This window comes from Haliotis cracherodii, unplaced genomic scaffold, assembly GCF_022045235.1.
Source record: "Haliotis cracherodii isolate W230 unplaced genomic scaffold, xgHalCrac1.p SCAF_6, whole genome shotgun sequence".
Taxonomy (NCBI): domain Eukaryota; kingdom Metazoa; phylum Mollusca; class Gastropoda; order Lepetellida; family Haliotidae; genus Haliotis; species Haliotis cracherodii.
In genome coordinates, this window is record NW_027266319.1 from 38,354,062 (window position 1) to 38,374,867 (window position 20,806).

Consider the following 20,806-nt stretch of genomic DNA (forward strand, 5'->3'; position numbering starts at 1 on the left):
CAGCTGATTATAAGTGACAACTCGAATCACACGTTTTCGTTCGCTCGCCTATAATTATTGGATCACAGCGGTCTTATTCATACTGCCGAATCTTTATATTCCTTTGTACAATCAATGAAGATTTGGCAGAAGTGAAGCTTTCCTGAGGACAATGATATGAAAATTTGGTAAAATTGATGCATTTTTTGATGACGAAGAAATCTATTTGATTTGAAATTGCAGGAGTTTGTCATTAATGGCGACCTTCAAAGGGAGGTGTCACAAATACTTTATATCATTGTTAAGATCCTTCTACTTTTAATGTTGAAATATGACAAAAGGAATATGTCATTTTAGGGAATATTGGAATGTTATTAACCATATTTTTTGCATGTTGAAATAATGAATCTCATTTGAACAGAAATTGTGAAAGAGCTTTTTGCTATTGAACATGGCTTTCAAACATTTCTCTTGTCGGTAAATGACAGTGAGAAATGATTGTAATCTGTTTCATTTACAGTTTAGTAAAAGAAAATTTTATTTGTTTAACAGTGGGAGACCAGTAGCTCAATACATATCACAAGGGTAAGGCGTATTTTTCAGGACTCGTTTTTATGGTTTACTTTCAGACTGCCCAAATGCAGGGATGAGAATGTATATTTTCCTTTTCATCTGAAACATCTTTGCAATGGATCATGGTCCATAATTTGGGGGTGTTTATGGGGGAAGCCATCATATTTTAACAAATTTGTGGTCACTAAAATTTGCGAAAACCTTGTGGATCTGTGGAAGATTCGCATCCCTGCAAATGGCTCAGATAAGTTTTTGAGTGAAAAAGTAATTTTTAAAAATAGGTTAATAACGTCAACATATACACAAAACTTTTTGAAGATCCCCAAACTGTCCATTTCATTTCATTTTTTCTCGATATGTGGACAAGGACTTTCACACAAAAGTCAGTAAATATAAAACATTAACACAAGAAAACAAGCAGTCTTGATCCCCCGTAGAAACTGATTTCACTGGGCATATGATTCAAAATAGTGGTGTTCACGAAAAGCGCAAGCATTTCCTGCCCCACCGGAAGCACCCACCTCTCACACAATTTGTATAAAAAGTAAGTGTGTATTTGTTGCCTAACAGCACACAGCAGTGAGTGAGTGAGTTTGGTTTTACGCCGCTTTTAGCAATATTCCAGCAATATCACGGCGGGGGACACCAGAAATGGGCTTCACACATTGTACCCATGTCAGGAATTGAACCTGGGTCTTCGGCATGACAAGCGAACGCTTTAACCACCAGGCTACCCGACTGCCCCGCACACAACAGTACTCCTGCCATGTGCACAGTCAACTGATGGACCAGAATATTCAGTGACACGATAGCAAATTTACTAATTTAATTGAAACTAAAAACAGTATGTTAATTTTGAATTACATCTGTTGTGTACAAGTGCACAGATATTGCACTTTAAGTAAAGAATTTTTTTTATAAAAAATATAAAAATAATCATGAAATAAGTATGTGTGGTCAAAGGTTTCTACAAGATGACCATGAAAGCAAGTGGAATGTTCTCTTTTAGAAGGTCTTTCCTTATAAACTGGCACTGATATTCCAATGGTCTCAGATGTAAGTCAATGTTTCTCTGACTTAAGATTTAATTGCATGCAATGTGAACCAATGTCAGTTTATGGTCTCCTTGATTTTGGTATGCAGAAAATATCATCTAACCCCACTCTCCCATGTGGTGAAGGTACAGCACAATACTACATGCTCCTCGGATGTGCGAGATCTGAATTCCATGTGTTGAGCCTGTGGAGAACAATAATTAAGGCCTCGTTCAGAGGGCAGCATTTGCTGATTACAGTATAGCCCACTTCTGTGACCTTGCCATGGATAATAAGCTTTCCCTATGGGCAGGAGAGTGATCAGAGAGTTGGTGTGGGAGGATGGTGTAGAGACAATGAGACAGCAGGGTATTTAAAGGATTTGACTTGGTCAGATCTGACCTTTGGTCATCCAGATGGTTTAGGTCAAGCTGGACATTGGGCCATTCTAGGCTCTGTTTCATGTAGAGATATTAGCGATAAGACAAGCGGATGTTTTTGTCTTAGTATTGAAGTTGTAGAATGGCCTAAGAACAGAATGAGCCATACAGATCTTGGGGTAAAAGGACATTACTTGTCAGAATGTATGGATAAGGGGAAGTGAAATAGATTCGTGGGTGCATCGTACACATCTAATATCTCTTGAATATGCGTAAATTCTTCATATATTAATCAACATGTATGTTATTGCGTTTCCTTGACGATGACTACTCAATCCACATGATTTGTCAGACATTATGCTAGGATGCTGCATAATGCGATGGGATATGTTGTTTAACATCACAGGCCAATGTACCAGCTTTCTGGTAATAATTAAATAATTGAGTCTGGACAAGACAATCCAGTGATTGACAGAAAGAGCATCGATCAATGAAGTCCGATGACATGCATCAAGCCAAGGAGCCTGCCTCCAGATACATTTAGTCGCCTCTGCCACCAAGCTGCTGGAGACCTATGTCCTGACCCAGAATCCCTACAGATGTGAGGTGAGGTGAGGTGAGGTGAAATTGGGTTTTAACGTCGCGTCCAAGATTATTGCGCTTATATAGCGACGTGCATGCACGTGTATGTGTGTGTGTGTGGCTGCTTGTACTAGTCCGGACTGATGTCGATTTATAGTGCTAGCTCACTGAGATACCATGCCGCAGTTTAACATGAACACCCCACTCAGACACAGTAGGCTGACTCCGAGCCTACCAGTCCTTGTTTTAGTCCCTTAATGCCGAGCGCCAGACAGGGTAACAACAAGTACCATCTTTTAACGTCTTTTGGCATGACACAGCCAGGGATCGAACCCCGGACCTTCCGCTCTCGGGGCGGACGCTCTACCACTAGACCACGGAGGCGGTCTCCTACAGATGTGATGTAATATGAGCAGCAGAAATGTCACTTAAATAGCTGGCATTTGTGCACTGGTTGAAGACTTGGACCAGAGGTCTGCTTAAGATTAACACTGACGAGTGATAGTGCCACACAAACACATGGAGTTGAACTTAATCTACTAAAGGTTCTTTCTTCTAGCTTATTGTCCACCTTCTGAGAAGCCCTGAGGTGCCAGTTTCAGATGGTGGTGTTAAACCTGGTCGCATGCCATGGGTAAATTCTATAATTGGCTGGGATGCTTTTAGACTGAAGAGTGTTGTCTGTGTTTGTTTTTGGTTGTGTTTGATGTGTATCATGTTGATGTGAAACTATTTATTGTAACATTTAACATTGTTGATGTGCAGAACCAGTTCAGGGTACTTTGGGCCATTGCAGTTACTCTATGGTGTAGATATATTCATACAGTTTCAGTAATCATGCCAGGATTATATGACCATGATGTTTCAATATTCCTGTTTTCCCAGAGAGCTGTGTCTATTGATGTAGGTTTGGATCATATGTCAAAATGGCTTCAATATTCCTGTTTTCTCATAGAGCTTTGTCTATTGATGTAGGTTTGGATCATATGTTATAATGGCTTCAATATTCCTGTTTTCTCATATAGCTGTGTCTATTGATGTAGGTTTGGATCATATGTCCAAATGGCTTCAATATTACTGTTTCCCACAGAGCTGTGTCTATTGATGTAGGTTTGGATCATATGTCAAAATGGCTTCAATATTACTGTTTTCCCACAGAGCTGTGTCTATTGATGTAGGTTTGGATCATATGTCAAAATGGCTTCAATATTACTGTTTTCCCACAGAGCTGTGTCTATTGATGTAGAGGGGGCACGCTGGAAACCTATGATTGTGGGTTCAAATCCTGGTTCACCCCAATTATGTTTCTAGGTTTGTCAGCACCATACCCGTGCTCGTGGGTTTCACCGAAGTGGTAAATATCTTAGACCTGCATCACTTCGGGCTTTCCTCACACATTAAGCTGACACTGGAATAATGTTAAAAGTGGAGTTAAACCCAATGTGTCCAACATTCCTGTATCCATTTTTAAATTTACCAAGTTGTTAACCCTCATGGTGCCTGGACGTCAGTCAGCCTGCAAACCGCTCAGTGCCGCACTATGCTGACGTCGCGGTTACAAAAACGTATACATTGTATCAAAAGTGTTGCAACGTCTTTATTTCTTCACACAATGTAACCAAATTGTATAACATGCAACTGGAGTTGATTGTCTTTCCGACAGTATCTAAAGTCACCAAATCCAAAAGATCTATGCACTGCCCAGCCATCGATAAAAGTGCTGGTATTATAAGTTTCCTACTTTTCCACATTAATCATAATATGGACGCACCTGAATATGGCAAGCAAAGTCAAGTAAGCGCCCTTGTTTGAAATCTAAATGACCAATAATTCATATCAATGGCAAGTACATGTCCTAACAGTGATAGACATATGACATTTATGTTGAAGTACACATTCACTAAGAATTTTCCGTGAGTTATATTTACCGATAAAAAATCCCGATGAAATTGTGCGTGTTTTTGACGTCAAAACAAAATTGACGGAAGTGGTCGTGATTAATTCATACGCAGACTGTTTCAGAGATTATGTCACAAAACGAATAACAGTTTGGAATGTATATCTTGAAGAAATCCCGGTTACGTTCATGTATGTTTCAATGACCATGCTCTTTTATTAGTGATAAAAACAACTTCGGGGTAATTGACATCGTACATTTTCAAAGGACAAAATGTGAAAGATCGCTAAACAGCCCTAACAATACTAAAATTGACATCGCTCAATATCGGGCATCATTATTATTTCTTAATAATTAACAAGATTATACTAACGTTACACCACCCAAGAGTAAGTACATGTAGATTCAATCAAAATTGTTGAAACGTTTTCATGGGCAGCAAATATATTCAACAAACCTATTTTCGATCACTCGCAACTCGGGCGCCATGTCATTGTTTCACAATGACCACCAGAAAACATACATCCTCGTATCAGCTCGTATTTCGCACTAGGCTGCCTAACTGAGACCTTTGCTCAAAATATACTTGTATGGTCAGTCCATGAAATACCACTTTTTCTTTCATTTATTCATTTGATTTATAAATACGACTTTAGAAGTGTATTTACACCTAGCTAGGTATGTACATGTACATTTAAGGACATACGTGATAGTTTATTTCCACGAGTTTCCCATTCCATCCCATTCTACTAAAGTAAAAGTTTGAAATAGATAATGATCGTAGGTCAATGAAAGTAATGGATTTATTTGTCATAAAAGGAAAAATATATTCTTGGTATTGAACTTCGAAAATTTAACTAGCAAAATCTTTAATAAAAATGGTTTATCATGTCTTTCCTTTTTTTTCTTAATTTTGGCCTAGCTAAACTACAGCTTGGAGGGAAGATATACAAATTAAAATGGTGACAAAAAACCCACAAGAATGCATTGATTTTGCTCTTAGACAAATATTTATTTAAAAAAAATCTATTTTATACTTAGGATACAAAACAAAGTAGAATCTAATTACTACTATATGTCACTGGTCGAAGTATTTTGTAGTATAGATAATGCAAAGTGACAAAAGACATAAATATAACTATATAAAACATCAAAACGAAATCACATTTACACTGAAAACGTTTTGTCTTTCAGAAATTGATTATCTATATATTGTGGGTAGATCTAATTACTTTTAATGTTTATGTTATAAACTGAACCATTCAAGATTCCAATAGATGAAGCTAAAATATTAAAAATGTAGGTTGTTTAATATTGGATCCATTTTGACAGCTTTCTCACTGTACTCAACTAAATGCATATTATATTTTTGGAATATCAAGCCTTCAAAGAAATATCAAGCACATATCAACATACCAAAATTAGAAAACTGCGCCAAATATTCCAACACTGTTCGTCAAATGATAAGCGGTCTCACTCACTCGTCGGGCGCCATAGATATTTTCCAATCGTGATGTACTAGATATGCTTTCTAGTTCAGTCAAAGAGAATATTGTTATTTGGAAAATGAAACCACGTGTATCCATTATACTACCACAACATTAGATCAGCTGTTCCATGTGACGTCATCCACGTCACAACACGCGAGGTCAAATCACGCGCACCTGTCCAGACAACAAATTCACAGCGGCGGGAAATCACCGACCGTCTATTAGCCTATTTGAATAAAATTGAAGATTGTAACGAAATAAAATTAATTTTACTCATTGCTGACATTTCCGATGACATATCAAATTAGAGTTGAAGACTTGCAATAGATTATCATACGTTAATTGAGAGTACAGTGTACATCAATAATTTGTAAATCTAATATTAATTTTTGATCTAATATCCATGGCAGAATGTTTGAAAACGAGCTATAATATATTCCATTTTCTGAAGAGATTAGTAATGTGTATTTGATGATATATATGCATACACAATTGGTTATCAATTATCTTCTACAATCACAGCATGTACCATGTACATTAGACACATGGAAAATACTATTTCAGCAAACCAATCACACCGCCATTATCACAGTTTCAATGAAAGGAAAAACAAATCCAAATTGAACTTAACAGCACAGCGTATCCATAAGCGGTTAATCCAAATGCAAAAAGGTATTGATGTCATCATTGTAGAAGTTATGTTGATGTTTTCAGTAGTTGCATTATGCTTGTATCGCGTGTACCATCGACAGAAACGGGGGCCGGGCTACCACATGTGGAACCGACCTTGACACAATTTGTTTACAATATGGCGTCGACTCACGTTAGATGTCGTGGCCACACTTTTGAAATCTCCAAAATGTGAAACAGTTAGGTCAAGTCACTCACACGGTCAGGTAGTTTGAGCAATCACACATGACTCTTAGTCATTTCATATGAAAAAAGTAGCAGTTATTTGTCTGAACGGGCGAGTATGTAGGACAACCGGTAAACAAGAAATCGCGGCACAGATATGATGCGAACGTGCCCTGTCGATCACTTCGCGCTTGGCCATTCAATGTTTAGGTTTTGATCACGAACCCCCTGCCCATAAATATACACTATACCATCTTAATATTAACTATTATAGCTATCTTTCCATATCTTTGAATTGAATATTTTCTGTAAATCAGCATCATAAACAAAAAGACAATCTGCACTGTCGTTCTGTCTCTAGCGCCGTGCTAAATCGCCATGACACAGTCGATAAACAAATGCAATACTTGAACAAAAAACTTCCGTGGCCGACTAAACGTTAACTAGTACTCTTACGCCAATAACTGTACAGTGGGGACTAGTAAATCCTTCTGACCAGTCCGATCAGATTTCTTTTTCCAAATTGACTGTCTGATATAATAATAGTTACGTGTATGTGACATGGGTGCATAATACAAAATTGCCTTCATTCGCATGAAGTTCAACATGGCAGAAAAAGATCGAGAAGCGCGGTAACCACATTACTAATCTCGCCATATTTCGCAATCCGTAGCACTGCATACAATATGAGTTACACGATATTAATGTTGAGATGATTAGAGTGATGATGGTCATAATTTCATTCAATGAACTTCATAAATGTAATGGAAATATACACTGTCGTTTTCTCATGAGTACCGACCATTCCGCCATTACCGATAGTCGATAAAAATATACAAAACGTGTAAATAAACTTGTTCATAAAGGAGTGAACAGAATTGTATTTACGTGAATAAGTATACAGTTGGGAAAAATATGTCTTTCTGACCACTCAGGACATATTTTTTCTTATGAACAAGGATTTTGTCTGAAAATATTTACGTGTTTGTGACATGGGTGCATAATCAAAATTCGCAGTCATTCGCTTGGTGTTCAAACATGGCAGAAAAAGGCCGAGAAGAGCAGTAGCCACTTTACTAATCTCGCCATAATTCGCAATCCGTAGCATTGTACAAAGTATGAGTTACACGATGTTAAAGCTAAGATGATTGGGGTGATGGTGGTTATAGTTTTGACTTTGCGCACTCAGTGTTAAATATAAAAATTCACAGTTTAAAAAGGGCATTTTCTCGGGACCATATATGGTCCCCTGGCACTATGCGGGTGTGAAAAGTGAGGGACCATATATGGTCCCGTGGCACCAAGAGGGTTAAGGCTGCATGGTGCTAAACCTGGTTTTAACTACAAGTTGTATAGATGGGTACCAGATGGGATTGTTATTGGTGTAAGTTCCACTCAGTAGATGGGTACCAGATAGTTTAAACAGTTGTTGGGTGTAGGTTCCTGGTGTCAGTACACTCAGAAGATGGGTACCAGATAGTTTCTACAGTTGTTGGGATGACATTCCAGTTGTATAAGTGGGTACCAGGTGGGAATGTTCCTGGTGTCAGTCCGCTCAGTACATGGGTACCAGATAGTTTATACAGTTGTTGGGTGTAGGTTCCTGGTGTCAGTCCGCTCAGTACATGGGTACCAGATAGTTTATACAGTTGTTGAGTGTAGGTTCCTGGTGTCAGTCCACTCAGTACATGGGTACCAGATAGTTTCTACAGTTGTTGAGTGTAGGTTCCTGGTGTCAGTCCGCTCAGTACATGGGTACCAGATAGTTTATACAGTTGTTGAGTGTAGGTTCCTGGTGTCATAACACTCAGTACATGGGTACCAGATAGTTTCTATAGTAGTTGAGTGTAGGTTCCTTGTGTCAGTCCACTCAGTACATGGGTACCAGATAGTTTCTATAGTAGTTGAGTGTAGGTTCCCGGTGTCAGTCCGCTCAGTAAATGGGTACCAGATAGTATACACAGTTGTTGGGATGACATTCCAGTTGTATAAGTGGGTACCAGGTGGGAATGTTCCAGGTGTCAGATACTCATCTAGATAGGTATCCATGAGAACAATGACCTTGGGCCAGGAAGGTCATGCAGCAGTCCATCATGTCACAATGGTGGTACAACACTGTTAAAACAGCTGCAGACACTCCATCCAATCTGCACCTTTCACACAGACATCTACTGCATCCGTTAACCAGCACTAATTCCAACATAAGGATTTAAGGACTTTTTTGGATTTCCACTCTCCAGCTTTTAAGTCTCCATTGTCATTCATGTAATGCAAAACAAAAGCTTTTAGAGATATTTGCATGTGTAAGTGTGGTGTCATTGTCGCTAATGGTGACTCGTAGACAAGCAAGAGCCCTCCAAATGTCGAAACTAGGATCTTGCAGGTCAACTCCAATGCTTTACTGTCAAAGTGCTGTCTGGTCGTGGCAATACCACAGCCCTCCAGATCAGGGGGACAACTCAATAGATGCAAGATGAATGAGTTGAAAATACACACAAACAACAAAGAACCCTTTTTTCTTTTGCAAATTGGGAATAAATGAGACCATACACTGTTGAAATGTCACTGCTTTGATTTGTTTGGATACTGAATAATTGATTTGGAATTGGTATGCCAGTTCCGATTCAACTATGTTGATCATTATTCATCGTTTAAGGAGCGTTGACAGATATTAAATGGGGGATCGATTTAGTTAAATGATTTTCAAATACTGTAAACTGTAAATCCCTTCTTCGTTGCTGGAGGATTTGTTTTTTTTTACTAGAAAGCCTCTGAAAATGTCCTTTGATTTTTCCTTAAGCTGCTAAAAAGCTAATGCTAATCTTGCGTCTAGGTAAATATTTCATTTAGGGGGAAGCACATGTCAGTGATGGCGTTTAGGGGTCACATAAAAGAATTTATGTGGGATGAAGTTGCACATGAAAAACCGACTCTCCTTGCTCTGAGATTCAGTTGTTTTGGTGTTTAGAACACAGAGTAGAAGTATATGCAACATTTGTTGTCTTTTTTGTGTACAACATTACAAGCAAGTATTGTGTGCAGCCTTATGAGCTACTGTATCTGCCAAAGTTTTGTGTAATACATCATGTGTCAGTAGTGTGTGTAATATCATGTGCAAGTATTGTGGGCAACATTATTTATCATCCAAAACTGGCTCCCACAGGAGATATCGCATGGGTAAGATCAAGCGATATCTACAGTGTCAAGCCATATCTGTACTGTAGATATCGCTGCAATGAAATTGCATCACAATGCTTTGCAGACCATTGCGACGTCATTGGTTACCATGACATCACAATCAAATGTCATCACTAATGGCTCTGCTACTGAAGCTGTTAGCAGTACTTTTTACACTTAAGACACTGCTTATTACTTTCTACAAACTTAAAAAGTTGGAAGAATGATGTTGGATGATAAATAAAATCCCACCCTCGTGTCTTTTGATATCAAATATATCAACAATCGTTGATAAAAGTGGAAAAAAATCCTGGTCAACCTTTGAGTTTTCCCACTTTTATCAACTCATGTTGATATATTTGATATCAAAAGACACTCGGGTGAGATTCTCTATTTACCAGTATTGTATACAGTATCAAACGCAAGTATTTTGTATAATATCATGTGCCAGTATTTTTGTGCTATAATGACATGCCAGTATTATGTGGAATATCATGTGCAGATATTGTCTGCAACATTATTAGCCAGTATTGTATACAACATTGTTTACCAGTATTGTATGCAAACTTATCAAATATTGTGTGCACTGTTTGTGGATTATTAATCCTAGTTGTTGGTTGGTTGGTTTGTTGTTTAACGCCTCACTCAGCAATAGTCCAGCTTTATGACAGCGGTATGTAAATAATTGAGTCTGGAACAGAAAATTCAGTGATTGATATCATGAGCATGGGTCCATGCAACTGGGATCGATGACATGCATAATAAAAGTCGGCGAGTCTGACCACCCGATCCCGTTGGTGGTCTTGTACGACAAGCAAAGTCGCCTTTTACGGTAAGCGTGGGTTGCTGAAGATCTATTCACGGGTCATTAATCACAGTATTAAATGCAACAGTCTTTTGTACTTTATGCAACATCATAATCAATATATTCAATTATTCAGTATCCAAAGAGATTGTGTGAAAAATTATGTCTGTAAGTATCTTTGGTAATTATGCCTACCATAATGTCTTGCAACCTTATGCAACATTTATGCAGTAGTATCCAATAAACAATATTATTCCAGTTTGCAGTCATAATGCAATACTACAAATCATTTCTTTGTTCATGGTTCCATGTTAAACCCAGCACAGAAGCATTTCTTAAACCTTCAATGATTTCATTGTCACAGCATAGTAAAGTACTTCAAAAATTAATCTCCTAAGACAATATTATCTGATCCATGAACTTGGCAGCAGTTTTATCACACCCCACTCTGGTCACTGATACCCTTGAGAGGCCAAATTTGCATCTTGGTGTCCAGTTGTTGCCAAATAGTCAACCATCTGGTCATAAGTGGATGGACAGTCACGTCCAGTCAAATCAATTAGAGGCAGATGATGCTTTTAAAGCTAATTATTCAAAGAAGTCATCAGAATAATTGTTCGTTTACTTCATTTGTTGCCTAGTAACCTACAGGAAGTATGTCCACTCCTGACATTGGCTCCGAGTCTTGGGAATTCCTTGTGCAAAATGGTCGGTCAGAACTGTGCCAGGGGTAGACAAGACATCAATTGATCCCTTTTGGGACAACGGCTCATCGTCCTATGATGAGAATGGACCGCTGTGGGCTGTGATAGTTTGCCATGTTTAACATCATTACTGTAATAAAGAGAAGGCAAACATAGAGGCTGTCATTGCAGACTCCCGCCAGTCATTTGGTCAAGGAGACAAGCACTTTATGGTTTGAATGGGATTAATTAGGAGAGTTGAACAGTGCAATTATGCCCTGTTGAACTTGCTGAATGGCTGAGGGCTGCTTGTGTGGCCCTCTTAATGGTTATTACACACTGACCAAAGATCCATGTAATCATGTGTCTATACGGCCTTGCCAAACATGGCCCGTCTTCATGGACTAAATGCTCTTTTGAACATTCTTTTACCCCTTTGTATTGTCTGTATTACCTGATATCCACACTCCATAGACTGAATACCCATTTGAACATTCTTACACACCTTTGTATTGTCTATATTTCCCGATGTCCACACTCCATAGACTGAATACCCATTTGAACATTCCTACACCCCTTAGTATTTTCTATATTTCTTAATGTCCACACTCTATGGACTAAATACCCTATAGAACATTCCTACACCCCTTTGTATTGTCTATATTACCTGATACCCACCTTCCATGGACTAAATGCTCTTTTGAACATTCCTACATCCCTTTGTATTGTCCATATTACCTGATACCCACCCTCCATGGACTAAATGCTCTTTTGAACATTCCTACACCCCTTTGTATTGTCTATATTACCTGATACCCACCTTCCATGGACTAAATGCTCTTTTGAACATTCCTACATCCCTTTGTATTGTCCATATTACCTGATACCCACCCTCCATGGACTAAATGCTCTTTTGAACATTCCTACACCCCTTTGTATTGTCTATATTACCTGATATCCACCCTCCATGGACTAAATGCTCTTTTGAACATTCCTACACCCCTTTGTATTGTCTGTATTACCTGATATCCACCCTCCATGGACTAAATGCTCTTTTGAACATTCCTACACCCCTTTGTATTGTCTATATTACCTGATATCCACCCTCCATGGACTAAATGCTCTTTTGAACATTCCTACACCCCTTTGTATTGTCTATATTACCTGATATCCACCCTCCATGGACTAAATGCTCTTTTGAACATTCCTACACCCCTTTGTATTGTCTATATTACCTGATATCCACCCTCCATGGACTAAATGCTCTTTTGAACATTCCTACACCCCTTTGTATTGTCTGTATTACCTGATATCCACCCTCCATGGACTAAATGCTCTTTTGAACATTCCTACACCCCTTTGTATTGTCTATATTACCTGATATCCACCCTCCATGGACTAAATGCTCTTTTGAACATTCCTACACCCCTTTGTATTGTCTGTATTACCTGATATCCATCCTCCATGGACTAAATGCTCTTTTGAACATTCCTACACCCCTTTGTATTGTCTATATTACCTGATATCCACCCTCCATGGACTAAATGCTCTTTTGAACATTCCTACACCCCTTTGTATTGTCTATATTACCTGATATCCACCCTCCATGGACTAAATGCTCTTTTGAACATTCCTACACCCCTTTGTATTGTCTATATTACCTGATATCCACCCTCCATGGACTAAATGCTCTTTTGAACATTCCTACACCCCTTTGTATTGTCTATATTTCTTAATGTCCACACTCTCTGGACTAAATACCCTATAGAACATTCCTACACCCCTTTGTATTGTCTATATTTCTTAATGTCCACACTCTCTGGACTAAATACCCTATAGAACATTCCTACACCCCTTTGTATTGTCTATATTTCTTAATGTCCACACTCTATGGACTAAATACCCTATAGAACATTCCTACACCCCTTTGTATTGTCTATATTTCTTAATGTCCACACTCTATGGACTAAATACCCTATAGAACATTCCTACACCCCTTTGTATTGTCTTTATCTCTTAATGTCCACCCTGCATGGACAAAATACCAAACTGAACATTCCTACACCCCTTTGTATTGTCTACGTTTCTTAATGACCACCCTCCATGGACTAAATACCCATTTGGTAGGGGACTGCCTCCATGGTCTAGTGGTAGAGCGTCCGCCCGGAGAGCGGAAGGTCCGGGGTTTGATCCCCAGCCGCGTCATACCAAAAGACGTTAAAAGATGGTACTTGTTACCATGTCTGGCGCTCAGCATTTAGGGACTAAAACAAGGACTGGTCGGCTCGAGGTCAGTATACTGTGTCTGTACAAGCGCTATATAAGTGCAATAATCTTGGACGCGACGTTAAACCCCGTTTCACTTCACTTCACTCCTCCAGGGTATGACGTTGCCCACTAAATAATGAATCATTCTGTGTCTGATAACAGGTGAAAATAGAGTTAGCTTAAAATGAATATAAGAATATGAAAATCTCTGAAAATAAAATTACCAGTGCTTGATATTGGCTGATTTAGCCAGACAGTTGTTGTACCCATAATGCACTGGGAAAGTTCCAGGGTGATTCATGGGCATTGCTATTTTGACAGTAATGGCATCTTTTCTAGAGGTTAAAAAACACATTCCAAACATTCATTCCAGCAATAATTCGTCTCAGACGTCTGAAAATTGATTTTCCTTGAACGATTATGTCAGGTAAATATTTCTGTGGCTAAACGAGTTTTGTATGATGTTTTATGAAACCGAATGACTTGTGTAATCACATATCATGAAGGCTAAATTTCCAAAAACAGATTCACATTAAATATCCAATTAGAATATATTCATCATTAACTTTTTAAAAATATTAAATACCAATCTTACGAAACATGATGTTTGTGTTAAAAATTTGATAAATGCTCATTTAGAAAATATATATATATTTTTTTTATGCTTCTTATATTATCTGTAGAATGGAGGAAGGTTTTGCAACATTTCCCAACATGCCTTGCTGAAAATGTCAGTGTTAGAGCCATAAGTCTGTATAATTGCACTGTATGGTCAGGTAATGTTTTCTGTGTAATCTAATGGTGAAATACCGCATTTTGGACTAGTTTCTCAGCACCAAATGGATTCAGCATTATTTAGGGTGTACAGAACCCCTTTTATTTCAAATTCATCCATCATTCCCTGTGTTCAACCATCTGCTTTTGTTTGCTGCTCGGTCATGTTTCCTTGATGAGCCTTGAAATCGGACCTAAATTGCTTTGTTGCATCAACTCAGGAACTGGTTATGATGGTATAAACAACATATTGTCAAGCCGGCGTCTTCAGGGGGCCGGATATTGGCCTTAATGGTTATTTAGAACGTTATTGAAGAACTTGGAGAGTTATTGAGTGAGAGGCTGTCATTGGTGTTTGAAGTCGTTGTCGTCACCAAGAATATTGCATGTCATCGTGACATCTTTTTTGTTATTGCAGCAGAGTTGTTCACAAAATATTCATTATCATGTTCATGAAATAATTACTGTTGTCATGTTCGCAAAATTATCATGTTCACAAAATAATCATTACATCATGTTCACAAAATTATCATTCATCACTATTATCATGTTAAAAAAATTACCATAAAATGTTCATGTCTTGTCATCGTCATCCATATCATGAGTGGTTCAATCATTCCATTTTGATGATTATTATTGATAATGACACTAATAAGATGAATAATCAATCATAATTATCATTATTAGTTCCATGAAATGTGTCAGCAGGTGTCATTATCACCAGGAAATCTTGCTATTTACATTACAATCAATACTGTCAAATGAATTTTCTTCTTGGATCAATATGGCCATCGTAGAAACCATCTTGAAACTGCTTTGAAGAGAACTCACCTCACAGCTGAATATTTTCTAAATGCAATCTGTCATTAAAAGTACGTAAGTTTGTACAAAATGGATTTTAAAAAACGGTCAATGTTGTTTCTTCCAAAGTTGACAATCCATTATGGTAGGGTCTTGTACAATTTCGCAAACCATTATGTTTCACCCTTGTAAAACTTTATTTCACAAACTAAGCTTAATAACCAGTTTGGGCTAAAAGCACATATCGGTATTTAGACATTTTGTTTTCCTGACCAAAATAAAATCAATGTACATAGGCCGATCCAGAAGAGAGGTGGTGGGGAGGGGTGAGGTGGGGTGCGGTGGGGTGCGGTGGGGTGCGGTGGGGTGGGGTGTCAAATGTAGTATGGTAGGGATGTGGTAGGTGTGTTCGGGGGAGGGGTGTGTGTGTGGTCAAATGTGCTATGTTGTAGGCAGTAAAATGATCTGAGAGAGGACTTTGATATTTTGGACCACTCCACTTCATAAATGCTGGCTCCTCCCTTGGCGTTAATGTTTCATCGGGCACTGTTTACATTAATTGTTTCTAGCATTCAAGAATTTGTTTACTTCTTAAGAAATAAATGAAGTGTGGGAGTTGTTTATCGTTTCATTTTTCTATTTTTTATTTCTTATATGAGACGTCAACATTATGTGAAGCCTCTTTAAAGATGTTAATAAAATGTACAAGCTTTCAAAATATTAAACCCTATTTAAATAATGATGACTCCCTCCACAGAATTTCCCCTTGGCAATGGCAAAAGTCCCTTTTATGCACAGGTGGGTATTTCCCACATATCCTCACATTCCTCAATGTTCATTCCCTGGCCGCGTCATACCATAAGACGTTAAAAGATGGTACTTGTTGTTACACTGTCTTGCGCTCAGCATTTAGGGACTTAAAACAAGGACTGGTCGGCTCGGAGTCAGTATACTGTGTCTGAGTGGGGTATTCATGTTAAACTGCGGCATGGTATCTCAGTGAGCTAGCACTTTAAATCGGCATCAGTCTGGACTAGTACAAGCAGCCACACAAACACACACATGTACATGCATGTTGCTATATAAGTGCAATAATCTTGGACGCGATGTTAAACCCCATTTCACCTCACCTCACCTCACATTCCTCAAATTGATTACCTGTACCTTTTCTCCAAATACCGATTGTCATATATCTCTCCTGCTTTTGGAAGTGATCGTTCGGACATCACATTTTTCTGCATTGCCCAGCTACATCTATGGGGAACAACTCACTAGACACTCCCCTCTCAAAAATAACGTTGTCAAACACACGACGTCATCAAGTTGCAAGCGCATGTCCGAATCTCCAGAAATGATGTCATGACAGAACAATGTTTTATTGTGAAATAAACAATGCTTTGTTCTTCATCCCAGATAGCAGTCAGACGTTGGGCCAACGTTATCACTTACGTTGGGCCAACGTTGGCTATCAACGTTGGCCCAACGTCATTTTGACCGGCGGCCCAACGTTGGGCCAACGTTGGCCGAACATCGTTGGTCCAACGTTGACCCAACGTTGGGCCAACGTTTCTTTGACAACGTTGGGCCAACGTTTACCCAACGTTGGGACAACGATGTTCAGCCAACGTTGGCCCAACGTTGGGCCGTCGGTCAAAATGACGTTGGGCCAACGTTGATAGCCAACATTGGCCCAACGTTGATGGCCAACGTTGGATTACGTCTGTTTTATTCCTCACTATACCTCCCAGGCAGCCTGAAATGTTTGTACCAAGGTAGTTAAGACATCAGGTAACAAGCAATACATTCTGCAAGTTAGATTCACTCTGAACTCATTCCATGAAAGAACATGCCAATTAAATGCGCTCTCTTCTGGCAGGGTACCTCGGCAGACATAGTTTGAAATAGGGCCAAGAAAAAATTCAAAATGTTTTAAATTACACGTGCAATTTGGTGCTATAATATTTACTTTCCAAAACCATTTTCAAGACTATGTGCAAATTGTTCACAAATGTTTCAACACTATTAAAAGATAAATGATTTTCCCACAAGTTTGCAAATTAAAAACCATCAGACAATAAGCCTGCCACAAATTGAAACGTTTAATTTTTCTTGGCCTTACCCCATACATTCAGCATTAGGGCAACGCTGAGACAAGCAAAATAGTCCATGCATCGGATGTCCTATGATCAATATACTTGATCTATTAAAAAATATGATAACAGCAACAAAATGACAATAGAATTCTGGTTTCGGTGACCTTTATTTATTTGTTACATGATAAATCAGAACTTGGGCTGAGTGGTTGAGGAGCCTTTTCAATCCTCAGATGTCAGAAGAACTTATCAAAGGGATGATCTTCAACTGTATCCACGGTCTCTCCGTGTGCCTTGGTAACTGAATAAAACAATGACACAATTATAATAATGATAAGGCAAGGGACATTTTTTACATACAAAATGGTTGCCTTCCCCTAAATAATAATTTGATGTATGAAAAAAAGTTTCAGCAGTGCTACCTCCACCCATCCAAGTCATAAAACTGTTAAAAACTGCTAAAACTGGGAAGGAAGCATAGACAGTAATACCATGATGCTCTTGAATCATAGATAGGCAGAAAAGCTATTAACACTAAATGAACAAGAGTAACGACTCATTCATTTTTCAAAGTTTAAAACATAGAAAAAGCATAATTATCAAAATCAAACTTTGCACTGCACATCAAGTTATAGGTCTCACAAATGTTGAAGAAAATAATTCTAAGTTCAAAACATGAAACAAATCATATTTTTTTCTGAAAATACACATATCAAAATCAACATTTTCACTGTACCTCTTTTATTAGTATAGAAAGTGTTTCTTAAATTTGGAAAGAATCCATGCAGCAGTTCTCAAGTTAAAGGTCGCACAATGTTGAATTAAAAAACAAACATTTTAAGTTCAAAACATGTACAGAAATTATATTGTTTAATAAAATACACATATCAAAATCAACCTTTGCTGTGCATCCCATTTTTTAATATAAAAGTGTTCGTTAAATTTGGACAGAATCCATGCTCTCTAGTAGATCTCAAGTTATAGGTAGCACAATTGTTGAAATAAAAAATATTTTAAGTTCAAATCATAACAAAAGCTATATTTTCTTAGAAAATACACTAATCAAAACCAAACTTCGCACTGCACCTCTCCTGTGGGTGTAGAAACTGTACCCATAATTGGAAAAGAATCCATGAAGTAGTGTTCAAGTGATAAGTCGCACAAAGGTTGAAATAAAAAGAAATATTTGAAGTTAAAAACATTTAAAGAATCTTATTTTTTCAGAAAATATACATATCAAAATCAAACTTTGCACTGCACTCACACAAAAAAATGTCTTTGGAAGGAAGGACGGACAGATAAACTTGATCACCCGCCCTTTTAGATTGGGGGTGTAATTAAATAAGAATCATCTAAATTTTTATTATTGAAGATGTTTGAATATATTATTGCATCATGTATACCTTTCTGGCTGTGATGTGATGTAAACAAATATGCTTCCACAATACTGTAAACTCCACCTGAAAGAAAAATAGAAACCTCAAAGTATCACATTCTCAAATAAATCAGTAGAGATAAATCTGATTTACTAACAGTATGATGTGAGTGGTGTTATTTTGGGCAAATAGTTTTATCAGCCAATAGAAATCAACTGTAATTATTCAAAAGCAATAACTTTACGTTTCTGCTGTACCTCACAAACTTGTGATCAAGTAAAAAATAATGCAAAATAGCATGCATATGTTGGCAAAGTTTCTAAAATCTGATGTGAAAAATAAACAAATAAATGAAAAATATATATTGCCAAATAAAGAGTTCCAATGTTGGAAGCATGAATGTTGAATAAGATTATGAATTGACCTTCCAATAAGTAATAGAAGTGTTAACACTGGTATTAAATTAAAATCGTGATTTTAGATTCTATTTTATTTTAAAAATATAAATATGAATATTTTCCATATAAATATGCCATGATATCTAAGTTCTAACATTTACAAAGATAGTAACGTTGGAAAAATTAACAAAATGCGATATCGGAGACAACACCAGATGAAGCTGAAACAGCTCTGTAAATATTTATTGAAATATATTATTCTCAATCGGAAATGATTTCATGACTATTTCGTACCCAATCTAATCCAATACGTTCCCTTCGTTCTAACCATTACTCCCCCTTCGTTCTAAACATTACTCCCCCGCGGTATGCACAAATAAAAAAGCGATTATGCCATTATCAATCCCTTTCAAATAACAACAAACACAATCCCACGACCACTGATTTGTGATCGAAAACTGAACTCGCGATGTTGCCGACAACAGGGAAAAGCTCCGTACACTGATCAGTAGGAGTCTGCATGGTATTATTTTATCATGTACACGGAATGCTTTGAGTTTTGGAAGCCTCGTTCTGAATTGTTCAGTTTAGTTGATCTTTTTGACCGTAAAATTGCACAAGCGAGAACGAAATTGACCTTTTCAGTTGAGTTTGCTTGTTATTTTTAAACTTCCACGAGAATAGAAACAACCAGTATTCATTTACAAATACCACAGTCAGTGTTTGTTTAGGTAGTCATGTGGTCGCTCGCTGTCCGGTGACCACCAACTGTTAGAAACAGCTGAGATCGACTCTCCATCTGAACTTACGCGACACGGTGCACATTTCTTTGCACTAACTTGTCCTCACGATAACGACAAACTTTATGATACGGACAAGCGCGACCTTTTTTTTGGGTGTGCTAGTAATAGTAAGCTAGTAGACATATGTTCCTATTTGGCTTCGGGTCATGAAGTTTGTGGTGTTTTCAATTTCTGGAAAATAATTACTCGTGTTGATATTTCTGAATGAACAATGGTTGTTTTATTCTCGGGTACTGTTTGTACATCATATTAGATATTGATTAAACACTTACCTCTATATATTCGAGGAAAACAGTATTCCGATGATCGAGCCTGTGCTTGTGTCGCGTCGTCTGCTCGTTGAGAGGCGCAAAAAACGCAGCGCCCTCTCTGTGAAGCTGTCAATTACGAGTAGCGCCCCTTGGAAATAATTTCCGAAATGCGACCTAACGTTGTAACAACGTTGGGCCAACGTATAAAATCCGACCGCGACACTGCCAACCATTGCCGACGTTGGGCCAACGTCTGAATGCTATCTGGGATTGTTCTTTGTGATTTATCGCATAGCTATCTTATGTATGTAATAATAAGGCAGTGCTACCTATAACCAAAGGTATAACAAAGTTAGCGCTATATTGAAGGGCGCAATAGCGAGGGAACTCTGTAATGGGAGTTGGGTATATTCTACCTTGGCATAACAGCCAGGTTCAACAGCTATTTTAAAATGACTGGGCTACCTCACCGCCCCGACATAATGCTGATTGACATATTGATACATTTGTCAATATGTTAGATACTCTAAATCAAGTTAATGCTATATAATGTTTACACAGTCAGTTGGGGGTATGATTGAACTTTC

The 20,806-nt window shown here is 38.0% G+C and overlaps 1 protein-coding gene and 1 long non-coding RNA gene across 2 annotated transcripts in view; one reads left to right on the forward strand and one right to left on the reverse strand.

Moving 5' to 3' along the window:
* The window catches only part of LOC139446420 (voltage-dependent calcium channel subunit alpha-2/delta-3-like), a 312,880-nt gene that overhangs the window by 118,402 nt on the left and 173,672 nt on the right, over positions 1 to 20,806 (forward strand). The gene's annotated exons all lie outside the window — the stretch shown is intronic.
* Positions 17,646 to 20,422, reverse strand: LOC139446771 (uncharacterized). The gene is made up of 3 exons (XR_011651931.1): positions 20,241 to 20,422; positions 18,795 to 18,851; positions 17,646 to 17,692 (listed from the first exon to the last, which is right to left on the reverse strand). It is a non-coding gene; the product is annotated as an uncharacterized lncRNA (long non-coding RNA).